Genomic DNA, 13,295 nt, shown 5'->3' with positions numbered 1-13,295 from the left:
TAAATCCAAGCCCCTCCCCCCATTCTTGGCACCCACCATTGCACTTTCATGTCTGTGAATTCGCCTGCTCTAGGTACTTCAAGTAAATGGTATAGAATGTGATTTCGTTGGTGTCTGGCTTATTTCACAGCATAATGGTTTCAGGGTTCGTTTATGTTGTAGTATGTGTCAGAATTTCGTTCCTTTTGAAGAAATGAATTTTTATTCCATTGCCTGTACATGCAACATTTTGTTTATCCATTCATCTGTCAATGAACATTTGGCTTATTTCTTCTTTTTGGCTATTGTGACTAATGCTACTAAGAACATCGGTGTACCCTGGTACTCTTTTTAAAATGTGTAACTTTTCTTCTGGAAGAAGAGAATCCATGGCTTTAATTATATGTTCAAAGGGTTTTGTGATCCAAATTCTAGCCATGTGGCTGACTACAGAGCACATAAATAAATAGAGGTTTCATGAAACGTTTTTTCCCTGAATGGGGAATGAGTTCTAGCAACTCCAAAGGTAATATACTTACTAGAATTAAGGGACAACACAGAGACATTGACTATCTTATTAACCCTTTGTTATGCACCAGGTTCTGTACCAAACACTTTCTATTCATCTGTAGTACTTAGCTCTTAGGACACACTTGTGATACATACTTGTGAAGCCATGGGCAACAAATAATGTGTGCAAGGTCAGTAGAGAACTCTTTCCAAACTCAACTTTTTTTCTGGTGCAAAGCTATGTCTGCAAACTATTCTCAACACTACCTCTGGAGAGATACTGTTGATTGGCTTGAGTAGTTTGAAAATGGCTATAAGTTGGCAATGCATTTTAGGAAAGACTGATGCTTTAGTTCTGGAAACAAAGCAAATATGTAGTATACTTTGGAGACTAGTGAGCAGAATCTGGTAACTAGAAGGAAAATTTACGACTCAAGCAGTGATTATGTTTTCAGTCTGATTGGGGACTTTCTTATGCAAAAACCAAGCCCCTTGAAATCAATCCAGTTCTATCCAAACTAAATCTTCTTAAAAGTCCTTGTACCTTCTTCCCCACATCTGGCGCAGAGAGGAAAGGCCACTTTACCATAGGCCTAGGAAATTTTTGGCTCAGACACCTCCTTTTTGAGAATTCTCTCTGTGATTCCTAGGCAGGTGTCAGGAAAGCAGATACAAGAAGCTGTGTGTGTTTCTACCCCTACGTCAAAGTGGTCTTTCCCACCAAAACATTGACGTTAGCCTGGAAGCAAGTCAGGCAGCCCTTCTATGGATGGAGATTGCATTCAGATGCAAATAAAATTCTTCAGGGATACTGTGGTTGTCCTAGCTTTGACAGCTGCTTCCTCACCTGGGTTTTCAAATAACTCCCTGGGCAGAAGCTAATTGATTCTCCTGTTAAAATACAGACGTCTGTCTGTTCCTTTCCAGGGCTTTGTTTTCTGAGCCTTAGTTCCTATTAATAGAGAATTTGGGGATGAATACCAAGAACGGAAGAAACCGCTCAAGTATGAGGCTCTCTTATAGCCCACGAATCTGATCAAAAGTGTCAGTTTGGAGAACAGAGCAGAACAGAGGATGAATACATATAGGATTTTATAAAAGCAACGTGGCTCATGGTAGGCAGGCTGAATTGCTCCGTATTTGCAACCCATTATACTAAGTCAAGCCTGCTGTGTTTCAAGCTTGGTCACAGCGAGATCCTGCATTCTGTAAGAGCAATGGGTGAGGGGCGCCTGGGTGGCTCAGTGGGTTAAGCCGCTGCCTTCGGCTCAGGTCATGATCTCAGGGTCCTGGGATCGAGTCCCGCATCGGGCTCTCTGCTCAGCAGGGAGCCTGCTTCCTTCTCTCTCTCTCTGCCTGCCTCTCAGTGTACTTGTAATTTCTCTCTGTCAAATAAATAAATAAAATCTTAAAAAAAAAAAAAAGAGCAATGGGTGAGGGGTGCCTGGGTGGCGCAGTGGGTTAAAGCCCCTGCTTCAGCTCAGGTCATGATCTCAGGGTCCTGGATTGAGCCCCACATCCAGCTCTCTGCTCAGCGGGGAGCCTGCTTCCTCCCTCTCTGCCTGCTTCTCTGCCTCCTTGTGATCTCTCTATTTGTCAAATAAATAAACAAAATCTTAAAAAAAAAAAAAAGCAACAGGTGAATTGCCATCATCTTTGGATCCCCTTCCCACCCATCCTCAAACACCCAAGCTTTCTTTTGGCAATAATGCTTCAGCAGTGTTTCTGCTTACTTTTTAAAGACGTCATCAGGGATAACATAATATTTAGTTTACCCTCTTTAAGTGATGTTGAGATTGACAAGTAGTATCTCCCCCCCTCCCCATGGACTGATGATATACCCAGAAAAATATCTCAAGAGGATTACCTTTGTGTCACTGAGGTCTGTGCTTTCCACAAACCCACAGGGAAGTTAACAGACTGTTCTTGTTTTAGTTCTACATCCATTAAAAGGATCAGAGGGATGTTCTCAAAGGGGAAAGAGATCTAATTTGTTCTATTAGAGAAAGGGAGGACTTGTTAGAGGTATCCTGGTCACTGGAAAATAATAGGTTCTGAGTTGTAAGGGAGCAAATAGCACTCTCCCTGCAGGGGCCAGGCTCTCAGGGAGCAGCTGGTTGTCTGAAGTTCATGGAGGCTGGGCACTCAGCATCATGTTTTTGAGAGCTGCATTAAGGATCCACATAATGAACTTGCATTATGACTGGCGTCTCTGTACACCCAGTGACCTTGAAGAGCCCTCACCTGCTTGACGATAGCATGGTATGGCAGAGGGTGATGATGAATATAAGTGTAGATCAGTAATCAATAATCAATAACCATGTGCTTATCCCCACATGGGCTGCAGAAGCTCAGCCTTTGTACCACCACAGGAGGAAGAGGCAGCCACCAACACGGTTTGTATCGCATGTCCTAAGGACTTCAGTGAGTGAGGCTTTGGGGCCAGATTGGCTTTGACCTAGCGAGGGTATGGTCATTATAGCCAACATTTCCTGATGTTTCTATATGGGCCGGGAACTGTTTCAAGCACTTATATTTACTAACAGAATTAATCCTTATATTTCACACATGAGGACCTGTGGTTCAGAGACATTAAGTAACTTATCCAAGTTAGCACAACTAGCAGGTGCCGAGCCAGGACTGGGAGCTCAAACAGTACTCTGGTCCTGAATCTGTGCTGCTCATGTAGAGGAGGCATGATTTCTGTCCATTAGACATTTAAGAGAGTGATGGCCGGGTGGTTCAGTCAGTTAAGAGTCTGCCTTCGGCTCAGGTAATGATCCCAGGGTCCTGGGATTGAGCCCCGCATTCCGCTTCCTGCTCGACAAGGAACCAGCTTCTCCCTCTGCCTCCTGCTCCCCTTGCTTGTGCTCCCTCTCTCTCTTTCTCTGACAAATAAGTAAAATCTTAAAAATAAAAAAAAAAAGGAGAGAAGGAGGAGGAGGGGGAGAAGAGGAAGAAGATGAAGAAGAAGATGAAGGAGAAGAAGAAGGAGATGGAGAAGAAGTTATTTAAGAGTAAGGATGAGACCCTTTCTTAGCAAATGAGACTCTGCCCCTCCCCCATCCCCACCCAAACCTTTTTTCAGGAAATATGTCAATGATTCTCTTGATTTACCCTCAGGTAATGGTAGGAATAATGTTTAGATTGACAGACAGGTGTTGCCCTGGACTGAGGTCCCCTGGAAGCCATCAGTGCTCCACTCATAGTTGTAAGGAGTATCTTGGATACTGAAGAATGAAGTCTTCTTATTTCTCCTCTCTTTCCCCCACATCTGTGTTCTTATTCCCAAGACTCTGGTCTGCCCACTGATAGTCTAGACAGCAGGGAATGGCTGAATACCCAACATCTGCAGAGCCTAGTAGATTCCAACAGCCACGCATGTCCTGCAAATGGAGTCTTACTCAGAAAGGGTAGATACAGTCAGGTCCTTGGTCCTGTTTCTTCTATCAGGCAGTACTTGTGTATTTCTTCCTCTTTTTCTTACCTCCTATCTTCCAAAATTTTCTGAGAAGAAACCCGTTCAGCCCCAGACAACTCAGCCATTTCAAATACCGTCCTGCCCTCTCACAAACAGCTTTACACTCAAGTGAACAGCACGGCTTGGGAGGTCTGTGGTGCTACTGGATGACCACCGGACCCTGCCCAAACCCCATGTACCCCATGCCCACGCTGGGTCTCATGGGGTACATTGTCACATCACATAAGATTTATTGCCTCTGAGCCTTTCAAGAGCAAGAGGGGCATTCCATTTTCCTACCTTCTCACCCTGTGATTTCCACCCCATTCTTTTTTTGGGGGGGGGTCTTTTCTTTTATTTATTTATTTTTTTTAATATAATTTTTTATTTTTTATAAACATATATTTTTATCCCCAGGGGTACAGGTCTGTGAATCACCAGGTTTACACACTTCACAGCACTCACCAAAAAACATACCCTCCCCAATGTCCATAATACCACCCCCTTCTCCCAAACCCCCTCCCCCCAGCAACCCTCAGTTTGTTTTGTGAGATTAAGAGTCACTTATGGTTTGTCTCCCTCCCAATCCCATCTTCTTTCATTTATTCTTCTACCCACTTAAGCCCCCATGTTGCATCACCACTTCCTCATATCAGGGAGATCATAATGGATGAAGGACCTCAATGTGCGAAAGGAATCCATCAAAATCCTTGAGGAGAACACAGGCAGCAACCTCTTTGACCTCAGCCGCAGCAACATCTTCCTAGGAACAACGCCAAAGGCAAGGGAAGCAAGGGAAAAAATGAACTATTGGGATTTCATCAAGATCAAAAGCTTTTGCACAGCAAAGGAAACAGTTCACAAAATCAAAAGACAACTGACAGAATGGGAGAAGATATTTGCAAACGACATATCAGATAAAGGACTAGTGTCCAGAATCTATAAAGAACTTAGCAAACTCAACACCCAAAGAACAAATAATCCAATCAAGAAATGGGCAGAGGACATGAGCAGACATTTCTGCAAAGAAGACATCCAGATGGCCAACAGACACATGAAAAAGTGCTCCATATCACTCGGCATCAGGGAAATACAAATCAAAACCACAATGAGATATCACCTCACACCAGTCAGAATGGCTAAAATCAACAAGTCAGGAAATGACAGATGCTGGCGAGGATGCGGAGAAAGGGGAACCCTCCTACACTGTTGGTGGGAATGCAAGCTGGTGCAACCTCTCTGGAAAACAGCATGGAGGTTCCTCAAAATGTTGAAAATAGAACTGCCCTATGACCCAGCAATTGCACTATTGGGCATTTACCCTAAAGATACAAACGTAGTGATCCAAAGGGGCACGTGTACTCGAATGTTTATAGCAGCAATGTCCACAATAGCCAAACTATGGAAAGAACCTAGATGTCCATCAACAGATGAATGGATCAAGAAGATGTGGTATATATACACAATGGAATACTATGCAGCCATCAAAAGAAATGAAATCTTGCCATTTGCGACAACATGGATGGAACTAGAGCGTATCATGCTTAGCGAAATAAGTCCACCCCATTCTTAATATCAGTTTATGTGGCCTAACCAAAAGAAGAGCTGAAGAAAATCGAGAGTGTTTTCTGCAGAGAGCCCTCAGTTCCCCTTTTATCTTTTCACTCTCCTCCATCTTGCTACCTGAACCCCTCTTGTCCTTCCACCTCATTGTGTTTTATTCCCTCCATTTTGCTTTTCCTTTATTTCTGTACCAGTGCCTTCTTTGTATTTTTTAGAAGATTTATTTATTTATTGGAGAGAGAGAGAAAGACTATATGAGTGTGCAAGCAGGGGGGAGAGGCAAGGAGAGAGGGCAAGAGAGAGAGAATCCTCAAGCAGACTCCCAGCTGAGCACAGAGCCTGACTCCGGGCTCATTCCAATCACCACCACTGAACCTCCCAGGACTGATGATATACCCAGTGCCTTTAGAAGAACACTGGATGGCTAAACAAATAGCTTTTAAATCCTTCAGATTCTTCATGGTTTTAATGGTTACCTCGTAAATACAAATTTAATTTCTTCAGAACTGCCTTGTTACCTCAGTATATGAAGTTGTTGTAATAAGAATGGGTTGGAGGAGTATCAGAGGTGGGTCAGGAGATCAGTTCTGAAGGTCCTGCTCTGTCCCAGCAAGAGATGGAGGTGGCTTGGAGAATGAGGACAGAAAAGCCCAAAAACATTTAGGTATGAGAGTGAGACAGGCAACTCTGTATGGGGAAACTCTTGCTTAAGAAAACACCTACAAGTGGAAATTTAGGTTTGGTCCATTTCTAACATAAAAGCAATCAGAGCTAGTGTCATTCATACTCAGTAGCAAAGAGCAGTGATAATCACATTTTTGTGCAGCTGCCTTCTGCAGGGATAGGAAAACAGCAAATATACCATATGTGAATAATGAGGCAAACTATTTGTCCCAGTGGCAAAATAAATTTATAATTTTTAAAACATGCTCATGGGAGAAATATTCTTGCAGTACTATAGGCTTATAATTTGTTGTTTGGGAAAAAAAATAAAACTTGGTTTTTTTAGGTACTTATTTCATAAGTGAATAATAAAAGGAACCAGGCAGCTGGGCTTTCACTGGAAGTGAGGCTATGCTTGAATTGTAACTCACAAGGACATAAGGTCAAAGGAAGACCTCCCAAATGCCAAATCTCAAAACAGAAGGAAAGAAGTCACCATGAGTGACAGTAAAAATAATAAGCAGTATAATTTTATCTCCAAGAGCTTCATATATTAGAATAGTAATGTGCAAATTGTAAGTGTTAAATAGTTTAATTGAATTGGGAATTTAAAACATGAATAAGGGATGATAGAATATTTGAAAATAACGCTAAAGGAAATTAATTATAGGAATAAAAAATTTATAACTGACATTATATATATGTACATATATATATGTATATTTGGGGGGGGAGAGCACATGTAAGTGGAGTCAGGGGAGGGGCAAAGAGGAAGGGAGAGAGAATCTTAAGCAGGCTCCATGCCCAGTGCAGAGCCAATGTGGGGATTGATCTCAGGACCCTCAGATCACGATCTGAGCTGAAACCAAGAATCAGATGCTTAACCGACTGAACAATCTTCAAGAGATACTTTAAATAGCAGATTAGACAATCCTTCAGAGAGAGTTGGTGAACTGAAAAATGAATCTGGAGAACTTACCAGGATTCCAGAGAAACTAAGAGATCTGAAACATAAAGATAAGGACATGGAGGAAAGACTGAGAAGCACTATCAAGTAGCTGATTGAAAGTCAAGGAAGAATGGATGAAAAACAGTATTTGATGAGATAAATACTAAAAATATCCAGAAAAGGTAAGAAGAAGAAGAAGAAGAAGAACCCTCTGCATCAAGAAGCCCAAAGCATGTTAAGAATATAAATAATAGTAATAATAATAATAAGCCCAGTAAAACTGCAAAACACAAAAAAGAGAAAACAAAAAAGATATTAAAGATTTTCAGAAAGAGGCACCTAAGTGGCTCAGTTAGTCGAGCATCAGATTCTTGATTTCATCTCATGTCATGACCTTGGAGTCCTGTGATCAAACCTCCCCTGGGACTCCAGACTCAGCAGGGAGTCTGCTGAAGATTCTCTCTCTCTCCCTCTCCCTCAGTCCTTCCCCCAACTCACTCCAAATAAATACATACATACTTGCATACATATATACATATATACATACTTAAAAAACATAAAGAGTCCCAGAATAAAAAACCAGACTGTCTATGAAGAAATGACAGACTTATATGTGAATTTTCAGTAGCATTTGTGGAGAAAGACAGTGAAATAATGATTTCAAAATTCTGAAGGGAATCCAAATAAATTATTGTTGAAGGAAGAGAGGGGAGTAAATCCATTTTTATTAAAACAAAACTGACAGTGTTGACTCAAGTGACTCTAACATAAATAATTTCTGAAAGAAATACTTCAGTAAAAGAAAATAATCTCGAAGTCCTCAGATGTAAGAAAAAATAACAAATTGGCTTACGCAATCATAATAACAATGTCTAATTGTGAAGGTAGAACATAGCACCAAAATATTGGAAAAGATAAAATGCTATGATGGAGTAATGGAATTGAAATTAATATTATATGTTAACTTCAATTCCACTCCTATTTTTTAAAAGATTTTATTTATTTATTTGACAGATCACAAGTAGGCAGAGAGGCAGGCAGAGAGAGAGGGGGAAGCAGGCTCCCTGCTGAGCAGAGAGCCTGATTCGGGTCTCAATCCCAGGACCCTGAGACCATGACCTGAAGGCAGAGGCTTAACCCACTGAGCCACCCAGGCGCCCCCAATTCCACTACTATTAATTTATTGTTCCTAGACATTGACTTCAGGTTTGTAGTAAAATATGCATGTATTTAGATGTTACTTAAAAAAAATAACTGGTGTGTAGCTTATAAAACAGTAGAGTGGAAAGGGAATATAAAAATTCAATAAATATATTCAAAGTCAAAAGAGAAACTAACGAACATGAAAGGAGAGGCATAGAGAAAGCAAAAAAAATGTTAGAAATCATAATATGCAATATATATATATATATATACATACACTGACAGCAAATTTTTAAGATAAAAAACAAAACTAGCTATATGCTACTTAAAAGAAATTATTCTACAAATAGAAAGACACCAAAAGGTTGAAAATTTTTAAAATGGAAAAATACATATTGGATACATTTTACTTTAAAAATGTAGTATTTTGCCATTTAATAGTAGAATTCTGTCCTAGCTTGAGATTTTAAGGTATATTTAAATTTAAAGTAAATTATTAAATTTATTGATCTGCAGATACAGAACACACTAACAAAAAATTTTATGAGTTTCAATTCACTAGTACATTTACAAGTACACACAATACATACATATAATCATAGTTAAAAAAAAGCCTTGACATATAAGAAGTAAAATTTGATGGATAAACAAAAGAAACTGAAAGACTCACCAATACGGGAAATATGTCAATATATCTCTCTTAATAACTAATTGATCAGTTAGAGAAAATAAGTAAGGATGTAGAACAGAGGTGGAAAACTATGGCCCACAAATGAAAATGTCACGTGTTTTTGTGAATATAGTTTTATAGGCACAGAGATATGACCATTGTTTATGTACTGTTTATGAACACTTCCCTGCTAAAATAGTACAGTTGAGGAATTGTTAACACAGACAGTATCATCCTCTAAAATATTTACTATCTGGTCTTTTACAGAAAAAAATTTAACAGCCAGTGATATAAAAAAATCAATTAATATTTTTTAAAAATAATGTTGGGTTATATGAAATAAAATACCCAGATTATAACAATTTAGTCAGGTGAGATTTGACAATTGTAAACACCTGTGTAATTACCACTCAAAACAAGATTTAGAACATTTCCATCATCCCCAGAAAGTTCCCTTCTGACCATGTTTAATTTCCTCATTTCTTATTATCCATTCCACCTCTCCAGAGGCAATGATTTTCTTCTATGTATCACTGTAGATTAGTTTTACTTATGATGGTATCATATAGTATGTACCTTTTTCTGTCTGGCTTTTATCACTTTTTTAATGTCATGTTTTTTTAGATTCAACTGTGTATGTCCCAGTTATTGTCAAGTAATATTCCATTTTGTGATAATTCCACAATTTGTTTACCTGTTCTCTTGTTGATGGGTATTTGGATGACACTCAGTTCTGGTCATTGTAAATAAGACTGTTAGGAGCATACATAGAAAAGTCTTTTTGAGGACATATGTTCTATTTCATGAGTAAATATCCAGGGAAACTGGGTTACGGGGTAGACAGATGTTAATTTTATAAGAAACTGACAAAGAGCTTTTTAAATGTGTTATTCTCATCAGCAAAAGATAGCCTCAGCCACCTTTGAGTTCAGTTGCCACATGAATATGAAATGCTGTCACATAGTGGTTATAATTTGCCCTTCCCTGTTGACTTGTAATGCTGAGCAATTTGTTATGTGCTTATGAGCCATCCTATGTCTTCTTTTGAGAATTATCTACTTGAGATTTTTGTCTGTTTTATATTAGCTTATTTGTGCATGTTTTTAATTATTTATAATTTTCCCCTTATATTCTGCACGTAAGTAATTTGAGATATATAGATATCTAGATATCTATAGATATGTAGATATGTAGAGTTATGTAGATATCTAGATATTTATTTATATATCTATAGATATGTAGATATATATAGATCTATATATCTATAGATATATCTGTAGATATGTATATATCATGTATATATATCATATATATGTATCTATGTATACACATATATATATAAATATATAAATTGTATATCTGGTCTCCTTATATTTTGCTTGGCTACCCATTTTTTGACATACAATGTATTATTTGTTTCAGGGGTACAGGTCTTTGAATCATCAGACACAATTCACAGTGGTCACCATAGCACAGACCCTCCCCAATGTCCATCACCCAGCCACCCTACCCCCTCCACTCCAGCAACCCTCAGTTTGTTTCCTGAGATTAAGAGTCTCTTAGGGTTTGTCTCTCTCTCTGGGACATCTTTTGATTAGCAGCATATTTGACTTTAGTTAATCCAATTTATCAAGTATTTTCTTTTATGACTAATGTTCTTTATTTCACCTGTGGACATAATATTCACATTTAGATCTATCTCTAAGTGTTAAAGAAGATCTATAGTTCTATAATACAAGTCCTTCATGTAAATTCATGGCAGAATTAGAAACAAAAATGACCTAACTACTGATTTATTCCCTGCTCCTTTTGGTAAGAGGTGTATTTTTTATATCTTGGTGAGCATGTGTGTCACAAGGGTCATTCCTTTACTCAATAAAACATTATCCAATAGGGGTGCCTAGGTGGCTCAGTCAGTTAAGCATCTGCCTTTGGCACTGGTCATGATCTCAGCATCCTGGGATCCAGCAACATGTCAGGTTCCCCATTCAGTAGAGAGTCTGCTTCTCCCTCTCCCTCTGCTCCTTCCCCTGCTTGTTTTCTCTCTCTCAAATAAATAAATAAAATCTTTAAAAAATTATTTAGTGTTTGATGTGACAAGTACACAATATTATCTGGGAATAATTGTGAGCAATAATTATGCCCTACAAATTGCAATCTCTATTTCCCAAATCATTATTTGAATTTCAAAAATGTATTTCCATTACTGAATGTATGTCTTAGGATTATAAAAGTAAAATAATGTCCAAAGGTTTTGTAGAAAAAAATAAGCTTTTTTTCATGTTTCTCATTTACCTTTCTTTAGGAAGACTCACTATATACCTCTTGCAGATTTCTTCCAACATCAGAAACATTATAAAAAGATCACCCTGGGAAGCCTCCCATAGGAAAGTCCACTTGGAAATTCTCCTATTTAAAATTAAGCAAATGGGGATCAGTAATGAGAGGGACTTCCACCTATACCCCAAGGTGAAACTCAGGGCAGTGCCATTTCCAGGAACATATTAGGAGTACACCACTCTTAGCTTTTAGCTTCTTCTCATCCTCCTCCTTTCCTTGTTCCTTAATATTTAAGCCAGAGCCACCTCTGTGCAAACTTCAGCAGAGGAAGACATTCATATATTCTATTTGAAAAGTCTAAGTCTTAGTAGCATGTAGTTTGAGCATTAAAAGTGTTAAAAATTTTTGCCTCACAATGTCAGTATGAAGACTTGCTCCCTAATGCTGTCAATAGTCTGAATTTCTGCAATTTTGGAGTGTGGGGAGCAGTTAACAATTGTTTTTCAATCACTATTGCATTCAGAGGAAAAGAGATAGGAATTTAGTTTAGCTTAGATTTGTTTTGGCTTTTTAATTTATTTTTTAATCAGTGGGCAAAGTGTTTGCTATGAAGAAGGTTTGTATTTTTTGAGTCTCCTAAAATATCAAGTCATATTTCTCACGGCACAATTTAACCTCTGAGCTATGTGGTTTAAGCCATTTGTTTATCAGTGGTTAGCGCTGGAGTTTGGTTTCCAGTGGCTTTGGGGAACATGCTCTGACCTTTACTCTTGATAAATTTACCTTCACATCCAAACCTGAGGATGATTTATTAGAATAGTTGGCCAACTTTTCAAACCAACTTTGTTTTGGTTCTTTCCAAGGAGTGAGGAGGGGGGAGAAAGATGTTTCACTGCACATAAAAATAAATCTTTCATTGGGTTGGAAAATATTTGTCCTGGGGAGAGTTAAGACCCAGCTGATTTCACTCCATTTTCCTGTCCAAGGATGAAGTCAGAGGTTAATATCTTGGCCAGTTTCTTCCTGAATAGCACCAAGGGGAATAAAACAATTCTCCCCGGAGCAGGAAGGCTCTGGGTCTCACGTGACTTCAAGATCTCAATGATCTCTTTGGAGTTATTAGGAGTCTATAATGTCTTTTGAGAAGAAATGGTATCATTTTAATTGTAAGTTACACATTATTCTTGGAGTTTATGTTCTAAAGAAGTCATTAAAGATGATAATATAATTTGCAATGGTGGTACATACTGATCACAAAGGACTATATACAAAGTAAAGTAAATACGTGCAAAGTTACTACAAAGCAAGATCATGGGGAAGAGTAGCAGAGAATTTCAGGCATGGAGGGGATGCTGTGTGTTAAATAGAGTCAAGGAAGAACTCTAGAGGAAATTCTGAAAGAGAACACACCAGAGAAGAATGTAGCTGTGCAACAATTTGGGTTGAATATACTAACTAGGCAGAAAGGTCAACAAGTATCAAGGTTACATAATGGACATAGATGTGGGATATTCAAGAAAAAGTCAAAGACTAATGCTGCTGGGACATCATGAGAAGAGAGAGAAAGTGGCAGGAGAGAGAGGTGAGGGATAAGTCATATAATGTCTTCTAGGTCATGGTCAGAGATTCGTTTTAAGTATAAAGGAAAGCTGTAGGAAGGTTTTATGAAGGAAAGAAACATTTATGATATTCATTTTTATTTTTATTTAAAAAAAATTTTTTTACCAAGATTTATTTATTTACTTTTGAGGGAGAGAGAAGGAGAAAGTATGAGTAGGAGAGGCAGACAGAGGGAGAAAAAGAATCTCAAGCAGACCCCATGCTGAGCCCAACATGGGGCTCCATCTCATGGCCCTAAGATCATAACTTGAACTGAAACCAAGAGTTGGATGCTTAACTGACTGCCCTTATGATATTCAATTTTAAAAGATATTTATGTCTTCTGTGTGTAGAAATTTCTGTAGGGAGTCAAGATCAAGGGTCAGGCAGAACAGACAGGACAGGTGAGGCAGCCAGGTAAGAGACGAGGTATAAAACAATGGCAGCCTGGACTGGAGATCCTGCTGTGGGGTGGTAAC

The sequence above is a fragment of the Mustela putorius genome, unplaced genomic scaffold (assembly GCF_011764305.1).
Source record: "Mustela putorius furo isolate JIRA1106 unplaced genomic scaffold, ASM1176430v1.1 tig00000460_pilon_pilon_pilon, whole genome shotgun sequence".
Lineage (NCBI taxonomy): Eukaryota > Metazoa > Chordata > Mammalia > Carnivora > Mustelidae > Mustela > Mustela putorius.
The sequence above is the reverse complement of the archived record's forward strand: the minus strand, read 5'-3'. Positions refer to the sequence as shown.